This window comes from Oncorhynchus keta, unplaced genomic scaffold (genome assembly GCF_023373465.1).
Source record: "Oncorhynchus keta strain PuntledgeMale-10-30-2019 unplaced genomic scaffold, Oket_V2 Un_contig_24339_pilon_pilon, whole genome shotgun sequence".
NCBI classification, from domain to species: Eukaryota; Metazoa; Chordata; class Actinopteri; order Salmoniformes; family Salmonidae; genus Oncorhynchus; species Oncorhynchus keta.
In genome coordinates this window covers 974-9,424 of record NW_026283844.1, presented here as the reverse complement: position 1 = coordinate 9,424, position 8,451 = coordinate 974, and the positions used below count along the sequence as shown (strand labels likewise).

General features: G+C 53.4%; 1 long non-coding RNA gene across 3 annotated transcripts; it reads right to left on the bottom strand.

Moving 5' to 3' along the window:
* Positions 1-226: 226 nt before the first annotated feature.
* Positions 227-8,186, bottom strand: LOC127921994 (uncharacterized). 3 transcript variants are annotated; one of them, XR_008110196.1, is made up of 2 exons: positions 8,168-8,186; positions 227-384 (listed from the first exon to the last, which is right to left on the bottom strand). It is a non-coding gene; the product is annotated as an uncharacterized LOC127921994 (long non-coding RNA). The 3 variants fall into 3 exon arrangements; XR_008110197.1 differs by lacking the exon at positions 8,168-8,186 and adding an exon at positions 8,061-8,079; XR_008110198.1 differs by lacking the exon at positions 8,168-8,186 and adding an exon at positions 5,762-5,780.
* Positions 8,187-8,451: the final 265 nt, after the last annotated feature.

The window sequence follows — 8,451 nt, the reverse complement described above, 5'->3', positions numbered from 1 at the left end:
AAGCTAAACTGTGTTCTGCTATATTGCACTTGTGATTTCATGAAAATTTACTATTTTTAGTAAATTAATTTGACGCTCTGCAAATTTAGCGGACGTTGACAAAAATGATCCAGCTAACGGGGATGGGTGCATCAAGAACACCAAACTAGAACCGAATAAAATGACTTATTTTATGATCAGTTGACATGTACAGTATACACACATACATACATACGGACAGACCATATATGGTTAAAGAGGAAATAGTTTTATTTGAAATGAAAACAGTTGGGGTTCAGGAGAGAAGGTCTAGACTGTTACAGCGATGAATTACGCAGTGGCCTTAGCCTGCTGGACTTTAGCCAACGCCTTCAGGTCTGTGATGCACTTGGCAATACTCGTCTTCTCCTGAAACACAAAGGGAACACGTTCTTTGGTTACTACATGATTCCATAGGTGTCGTTTCATAGTTAAGATGTTTTCACTATTATCCAACAATGTAGAAATAAAGAAAAATCCTTGAATGAGTAGGTGTGTCCAAACTGTTGACTGGTACTGTATATAGACCAAATACACACACCCCTTAAACACACACACCCTTAACACACACCTTAACACACACAGATCTATCCTTCTATACAGCAGTCAAGTATGTCATGTCCCCATCTCTATACTGACTATACACACCCAGTCAAATCCATAATGTTCCCCATCTCTACACTGACTATATACACCCAGTCAAATCCATAATGTTCCCCATCTCTATACTGACTATATACACCCAGTCAAATCCATAATGTTCCCCATCTCTACACTGACTATATACACCCAGTCAAATCCATAATGTTCCCCATCTCTACACTGACTATATACACCCAGTCAAATCCATAATGTTCCCCATCTCTATACTGACTATACACACCCAGTCAAATCCATACTGTTCCCCATTTCTATACTGACTATATACACGCAGTCAAATCCATACTGTTCCCCATCTCTATACTGACTATATACACCCAGTCAAATCCATAATGTTCCTGTTAAGGGAATTTTTATCAATGATGACTAATTATGTATACATTTCAATCAGGACTGACTAATCAGAATACTATTATGTTAGTGTATATGTACTAATCAGAATACTATTATGTTACTATGTATGAATTTTCTTTTTAATCCTAGTACTGAATATAATGTGTGTAAATATAATCAAGAATTAGAACAATGTCTGTCTGTACCTTGGTAGAAATGAATGAACTTATAGCCAGACTGGCTAGACCTTGGCTCAGTCATATATTATCTTAATAGGGAGAGACGATGTGAGAACCATACAGCCTTTGTACTGGAACGGAGATGACACGGGCTAGTACCGAAACTAATGACGTCATTTTAAGTTTATAACCTGTGGTAAATGTGTAAGGAGCAGTACTCTCGTGAATAAAGGCTGCTGTTTGACTTGAAGACTGGGCTCTGTCCATTTTATACAAATAAGGGTCGTACAAATCCTTATGAATTGACAGTGTTTGATTTTAATTGGGTGTTAAAACAGAGGAATTTAATTCCTACAACAGTTCCCCCATCTCTATACTGACTATACACTCTCCAGTCAAATCCATAATGTTCCCCAACCCTCCTGCTGGGGGTGATGTGTGTAATGTTCCCGACCCTCCTGCTGGGGGTGATGTGTAATGTTCCCCACCCTCCTGCTGGGGGGTGATGTGTGTAATGTTCCCCACCCACCTGCTGGGGGTGATGTGTGTAATGTTCACCGACCCACCTGCTGGGGGTGATGTGTGTAATGTTCCCCAACCCTCCTGCTGGGGGTGATGTGTGTAATGTTCCCCAACCCACCTGCTGGGGTGATGTGTGTAATGTTCCCCAACCTCCTGCTGGGGGTGATGTGTGTAATGTTCCCAACCCTCCTGCTGGGGGGTGATGTGTGTAATGTTCCCCAACCCTCCTGCTGGGGGTGATGTGTGTAATGTTCCCCAACCCTCCTGCTGGGGGTGATGTGTGTAATGTTCTCCAGCCCACCTGCTGGGGGGTGATGTGTGTAATGTTCCCCAACCCTCCTGCTGGGGGTGATGTGTGTAATGTTCTCAACCCACCTGCTGGGGGGTGATGTGTGTAATGTTCTCCAACCCACCTGCTGGGGGGTGATGTGTGTAATGTTCCCCAACCCTCCTGCTGGGGGTGATGTTCCCCAACCCTCCTGCTGGGGGTGATGTGTGTAATGTTCCCCAACCCTCCTGCTGGGGGTGATGTATGTAATGTTCCCCAACCCACCTGCTGGGGGTGATGTGTGTAATGTTCCCCAACCCTCCTGCTGGGGGTGATGTGTGTAATGTTCCCCAACCCTCCTGCTGGGGGTGATGTGTGTAATGTTCCCCAACCCTCCTGCTGGGGGTGATGTGTGTAATGTTCCCCAACCCTCCTGCTGTGGGGGTGATGTGTGTAATGTTCCCAACCCTCCTGCTGGGGGGTGATGTGTGTAATGTTCCCCAACCCTCCTGCTGGGGGGTGATGTGTGTAATGTTCCCCAACCCACCTGCTGGGGGGTGATGTGTGTAATGTTCCCCAACCCACCTGCTGGGGGGTGATGTGTGTAATGTTCCCCAACCCTCCTGCTGGGGGGTGATGTGTGTAATGTTCCCCAACCCTCCTGCTGGGGGGTGATGTGTGTAATGTTCCCCGACCCACCTGCTGGGGGGTGATGTGTGTAATGTTCCCCAACCCTCCTGCTGGGGGGTGATGTGTGTAATGTTCCCCAACCCTCCTGCTGGGGGGTGATGTGTGTAATGTTCCCCAACCCTCCTGCTGGGGGGTGATGTGTGTAATGTTCCCCAACCCACCTGCTGGGGGTGATGTGTGTAATGTTCCCAACCCACCTGCTGGGGGTGATGTGTGTAATGTTCCCCAACCCTCCTGCTGGGGGTGATGTGTGTAATGTTCCCCAACCCACCTGCTGGGGGTGATGTGTGTAATGTTCCCCAACCCTCCTGCTGGGGGTGATGTGTGTAATGTTCCCCAACCCTCCTGCTGGGGGTGATGTGTGTAATGTTCCCCAACCCTCCTGCTGGGGGTGATGTGTGTAATGTTCCCCAACCCTCCTGCTGGGGGGTGATGTGTGTAATGTTCCCCAACCCTCCTGCTGGGGGTGATGTGTGTAATGTTCCCCAACCCTCCTGCTGGGGGTGATGTTTCCCCAACCCTCCTGCTGGGGGGTGATGTGTGTAATGTTCCCCAACCCTCCTGCTGGGGGTGATGTGTGTAATGTTCCCCAACCCTCCTGCTGGGGGTGATGTGTGTAATGTTCCCAACCCTCCTGCTGGGGGTGATGTGTGTAATGTTCCCCAACCCTCCTGCTGGGGTGATGTTCCCCAACCCTCCTGCTGGGGGGTGATGTGTGTAATGTTCCCCAACCCTCCGGCTGGGGGGTGATGTTCCCCAACCCTCCTGCTGGGGGTGATGTGTGTAATGCTGGGGGTGATGTTCCCCAACCCTCCTGCTGGGGGTGATGTGTGTAATGTTCCCCAACCCTCCTGCTGGGGGTGATGTGTGTAATGTTCCCCAACCCTCCTGCTGGGGGTGATGTGTGTAATGTTCCCCAACCCTCCTGCTGGGGGTGATGTGTGTAATGTTCCCAACCCTCCTGCTGGGGGTGATGTGTGTAATGTTCCCCAACCCTCCTGCTGGGGGTGATGTGTGTAATGTTCCCCAACCCTCCTGCTGGGGGTGATGTGTGTAATGTTCCCCAACCCTCCTGCTGGGGGATGATGTGTGTAATGTTCCCCAACCCTCCTGCTGGGGGTGATGTGTGTAATGTTCCCCAACCCTCCTGCTGGGGGTGATGTGTGTAATGTTCCCCAACCCTCCTGCTGGGGGTGATGTGTGTAATGTTCCCCAACCCACCTGCTGGGGGTGATGTGTGTTCCCCAACCCACCTGCTGGGGGTGATGTGTAATGTTCCCCAACCCACCTGCTGGGGGGTGATGTGTGTAATGTTCCCCAACCCACCTGCTGGGGGGGTGATGTGTGTAATGTTCCCCAACCCACCTGCTGGGGGGGTGATGTGTGTAATGTTCCCCAACCCACCTGCTGGGGGGTGATGTGTGTAATGTTCCCCAACCCTCCTGCTGGGGGGTGATGTGTGTAATGTTCCCCAACCCTCCTGCTGGGGGGTGATGTGTGTAATGTTCCCCAACCCTCCTGCTGGGGGGTGATGTGTGTAATGTTCCCCAACCCTCCTGCTGGGGGGGTGATGTGTGTAATGTTCCCCAACCCTCCTGCTGGGGGGTGATGTGTGTAATGTTCCCCAACCCTCCTGCTGGGGGGTGATGTGTGTAATGTTCCCCAACCCACCTGCTGGGGGGTGATGTGTGTAATGTTCCCCAACCCTCCTGCTGGGGGGTGATGTGTGTAATGTTCCCCAACCCTCCTGCTGGGGGTGATGTGTGTAATGTTCCCCAACCCTCCTGCTGGGGGGTGATGTGTGTAATGTTCCCCAACCCTCCTGCTGGGGGGTGATGTGTGTAATGTTCCCCAACCCTCCTGCTGGGGGGTGATGTGTGTAATGTTCCCCAACCCTCCTGCTGGGGGGTGATGTGTGTAATGTTCCCCAACCCACCTGCTGGGGGGGTGATGTGTGTAATGTTCCCCAACCCACCTGCTGGGGGGTGATGTGTAATGTTCCCAACCCACCTGCTGGGGGTGATGTATGTAATGTTCCCCAACCCTCCTGCTGGGGGTGATGTGTGTAATGTTCCCCAACCCTCCTGCTGGGGGTGATGTGTGTAATGTTCCCCAACCCACCTGCTGGGGGTGATGTGTGTAATGTTCCCAACCCTCCTGCTGGGGGTGATGTGTGTAATGTTCCCCAACCCTCCTGCTGGGGGTGATGTGTGTAATGTTCCCCAACCCACCTGCTGGGGGTGATGTGTGTAATGTTCCCAACCCTCCTGCTGGGGGGGATGATGTGTGTAATGTTCCCCAACCCACCTGCTGGGGGTGATGTATGTATGTTCCCCAACCCTCCTGCTGGGGGTGATGTGTGTATGTTCCCCAACCCTCCTGCTGGGGGTGATGTGTGTAATGTTCCCAACCCTCCTGCTGGGGGTGATGTGTGTAATGTTCCCCAACCCTCCTGCTGGGGGTGATGTATGTAATGTTCCCCAACCCTCCTGCTGGGGATGATGTTCCCAACCCTCCTGCTGGGGGATAATGTTCCCCAACCCTCCTGCTGGGGGTGATGTGTGTAATGTTCCCCAACCCTCCTGCTGGGGGTGATGTATGTAATGTTCCCAACCCACCTGCTGGGGGGTGATGTGTGTAATGTTCCCCAACCCTCCTGCTGGGGGTGATGTGTGTAATGTTCCCCAACCCACCTGCTGGGGGTGATGTGTAATGTTCCCCAACCCTCCTGCTGGGGGTGATGTGTGTAATGTTCCCCAACCCTCCTGCTGGGGGTGATGTATGTAATGTTCCCCAACCCTCCTGCTGGGGGGTGATGGGTAATGTTCCCAACCCTCCTGCTGGGGGTGATGTATAATGTTCCCCAACCCTCCTGCTGGGGGTGATGTGTGTAATGTTCCCCAACCCTCCTGCTGGGGGTGATGTGTGTAATGTTCCCCAACCCTCCTGCTGGGGGGTGATGTGTGTAATGTTCCCCAACCCTCCTGCTGGGGGTGATGTGTGTAATGTTCCCCAACCCTCCTGCTGGGGGTGATGTGTGTAATGTTCCCCAACCCTCCTGCTGGGGGTGATGTATGTAATGTTCCCCAACCTCCTGCTGGGGGGTGATGTATAATGTTCCCCAACCTCCTGCTGGGGGTGATGTGTAATGTTCCCCAACCCTCCTGCTGGGGGTGATGTATGTAATGTTCCCAACCCTCCTGCTGGGGGTGATGTGTAATGTTCCCCAACCCTCCTGCTGGGGGTGATGTGTGTAATGTTCCCCAACCCTCCTGCTGGGGTGATGTGTGTAATGTTCCCCAACCCTCCTGCTGGGGGGTGATGTTAATGTTCCCCAACCCTCCTGCTGGGGGTGATGTGTGTAATGTTCCCCAACCCTCCTGCTGGGGGGTGATGTGTGTAATGTTCCCCAACCCTCCTGCTGGGGGGTGATGTGTAATGTTCCCAACCCTCCTGCTGGGGGTGATGTGTGTAATGTTCCCCAACCCTCCTGCTGGGGGTGATGTGTGTAATGTTCCCCAACCCTCCTGCTGGGGGTGATGTGTGTAATGTTCCCCAACCCTCCTGCTGGGGGTGATGTATGTAATGTTCCCCAACCCTCCTGCTGGGGGTGATGTGTGTAATGTTCCCAACCCTCCTGCTGGGGGTGATGTATGTAATGTTCCCCAACCCTCCTGCTGGGGGTGATGTGTGTAATGTTCCCCAACCCTCCTGCTGGGGGTGATGTATGTAATGTTCCCCAACCCTCCTGCTGGGGGGTGATGTGTGTAATGTTCCCCAACCCTCCTGCTGGGGGTGATGTATGTAATGTTCCCAACCCCTCCCCAACCCTCCTGCTGGGGGTGATGTATGTAATGTTCCCCAACCCTCCTGCTGGGGGTGATGTGTGTAATGTTCCCCAACCCTCCTGCTGGGGGGTGATGTGTGTAATGTTCCTGCTGGGGGTGATGTGTATGTTCAACCCTCCTGCTGGGGGTGATGTGTGTAATGTTCCCCAACCCTCCTGCTGGGGGTGATGTGTGTAATGTTCCCCAACCCTCCTGCTGGGGGGTGATGTGTGTAATGTTCCCAACCCTCCTGCTGGGGGTGATGTGTGTAATGTTCCCCAACCCTCCTGCTGGGGGTGATGTGTGTAATGTTCCCCAACCCTCCTGCTGGGGGTGATGTAATGTTCCCCAACCCTCCTGCTGGGGGTGATGTGTGTACGTTCCCAACCTCCTGCTGGGGGTGATGTGTGTAATGTTCCCCAACCTCCTGCTGGGGGTGATGTGTGTAATGTTCCCCAACCCTCCTGCTGGGGTGATGTGTGTAATGTTCCCCAACCCTCCTGCTGGGGGGTGATGTATGTAATGTTCCCAACCCTCCTGCTGGGGGAGTGATGTGTGTAATGTTCCCCAACCCTCCTGCTGGGGGTGATGTGTGTAATGTTCCCCAACCCTCCTGCTGGGGGTGATGTGTGCAATGTTCCCCAACCCTCCTGCTGGGGGTGATGTGTGTAATGTTCCCCAACCCACCTGCTGGGGGTGATGTGTGTAATGTTCCCCAACCCTCCTGCTGGGGGTGATGTGTAATGTTCCCCAACCCCTCCTGCTGGGGGAGGGGGGGTGATGTGTGTAATGTTCCCCAACCCTCCTGCTGGGGGTGATGTGTGTAATGTTCCCCAACCCTCCTGCTGGGGGTGATGTGTAATAATGTTCCCCAACCCTCCTGCTGGGGGTGATGTGTAATGTTCCCCAACCCTCCTGCTGGGGGAGGGGGTGATGTGTGTAATGTTCCCCAACCCTCCTGCTGGGGGGTGATGGTAATGTTCCCCAACCCTCCTGCTGGGGGTGATGTGTGTAATGTTCCCCAACCCTCCTGCTGGGGGGTGATGTGTAATGTTCCCCACCCTCCCTGCTGGGGTGATGTATCCTGTGGGGGGTGATGTGTTCCCCAACCCTCCTGCTGGGGGTGATGTATGTAATGTTCCCCAACCCCCTCCTGCTGGGGGGTGATGTGTAATGTTCCCCAACCCTCCTGCTGGGGGTGATGTGTGTAATGTTCCCCAACCCTGCTGGGGGGTGATGTGCATAATGTTCCCAACCTCCTGCTGGGGGCATGTATGTAATGTTCCCCAACCCTCCTGCTGGGGGTGATGTATAATGTTCCCCCAACCCCTGTTCCCCAACCCTCCTGCTGGGGGGTGATGTGTGTAATGTTCCCCAACCCTCCTGCTGGGGGGTGATGTGTGTAATGTTCCCCAACCCTCCTGCTGGGGGTGATGTATGTAATGTTCCCAACCCTCCTGCTGGGGGGTGATGTGTGTAATGTTCCCCAACCCTCCTGCTGGGGTGATGTGTGTAATGTTCCCCAACCCTCCTGCTGGGGGTGATGTATGTAATGTTCCCAACCTCCTGCTGGGGGGTGATGTGTAATGTTCCCCAACCCTCCTGCTGGGGGTGATGTGTGTAATGTTCCCAACCCTCCTGCTGGGGGGTGATGTGTAATGTTCCCCAACCTCCTGCTGGGGGGTGATGTGTGTAATGTTCCCCAACCCTCCTGCTGGGGTGATGTGTGTAATGTTCCCCTCCTGCTGGGGGGAACCCCAACCTGCTGGGGGTGATGTGTGTAATGTTCCCCAACCCTCCTGCTGGGGGGTGATGTGTGTAATGTTCCCCAACCCTCCTGCTGGGGGGAGGGGTGATGTGTGTAATGTTCCCCAACCCTCCTGCTGGGGGGTGATGTGTGTAATGTTCCCAACCCTCCTGCTGGGGGGGTGATGTGTGTAATGTTCCCTCCTGC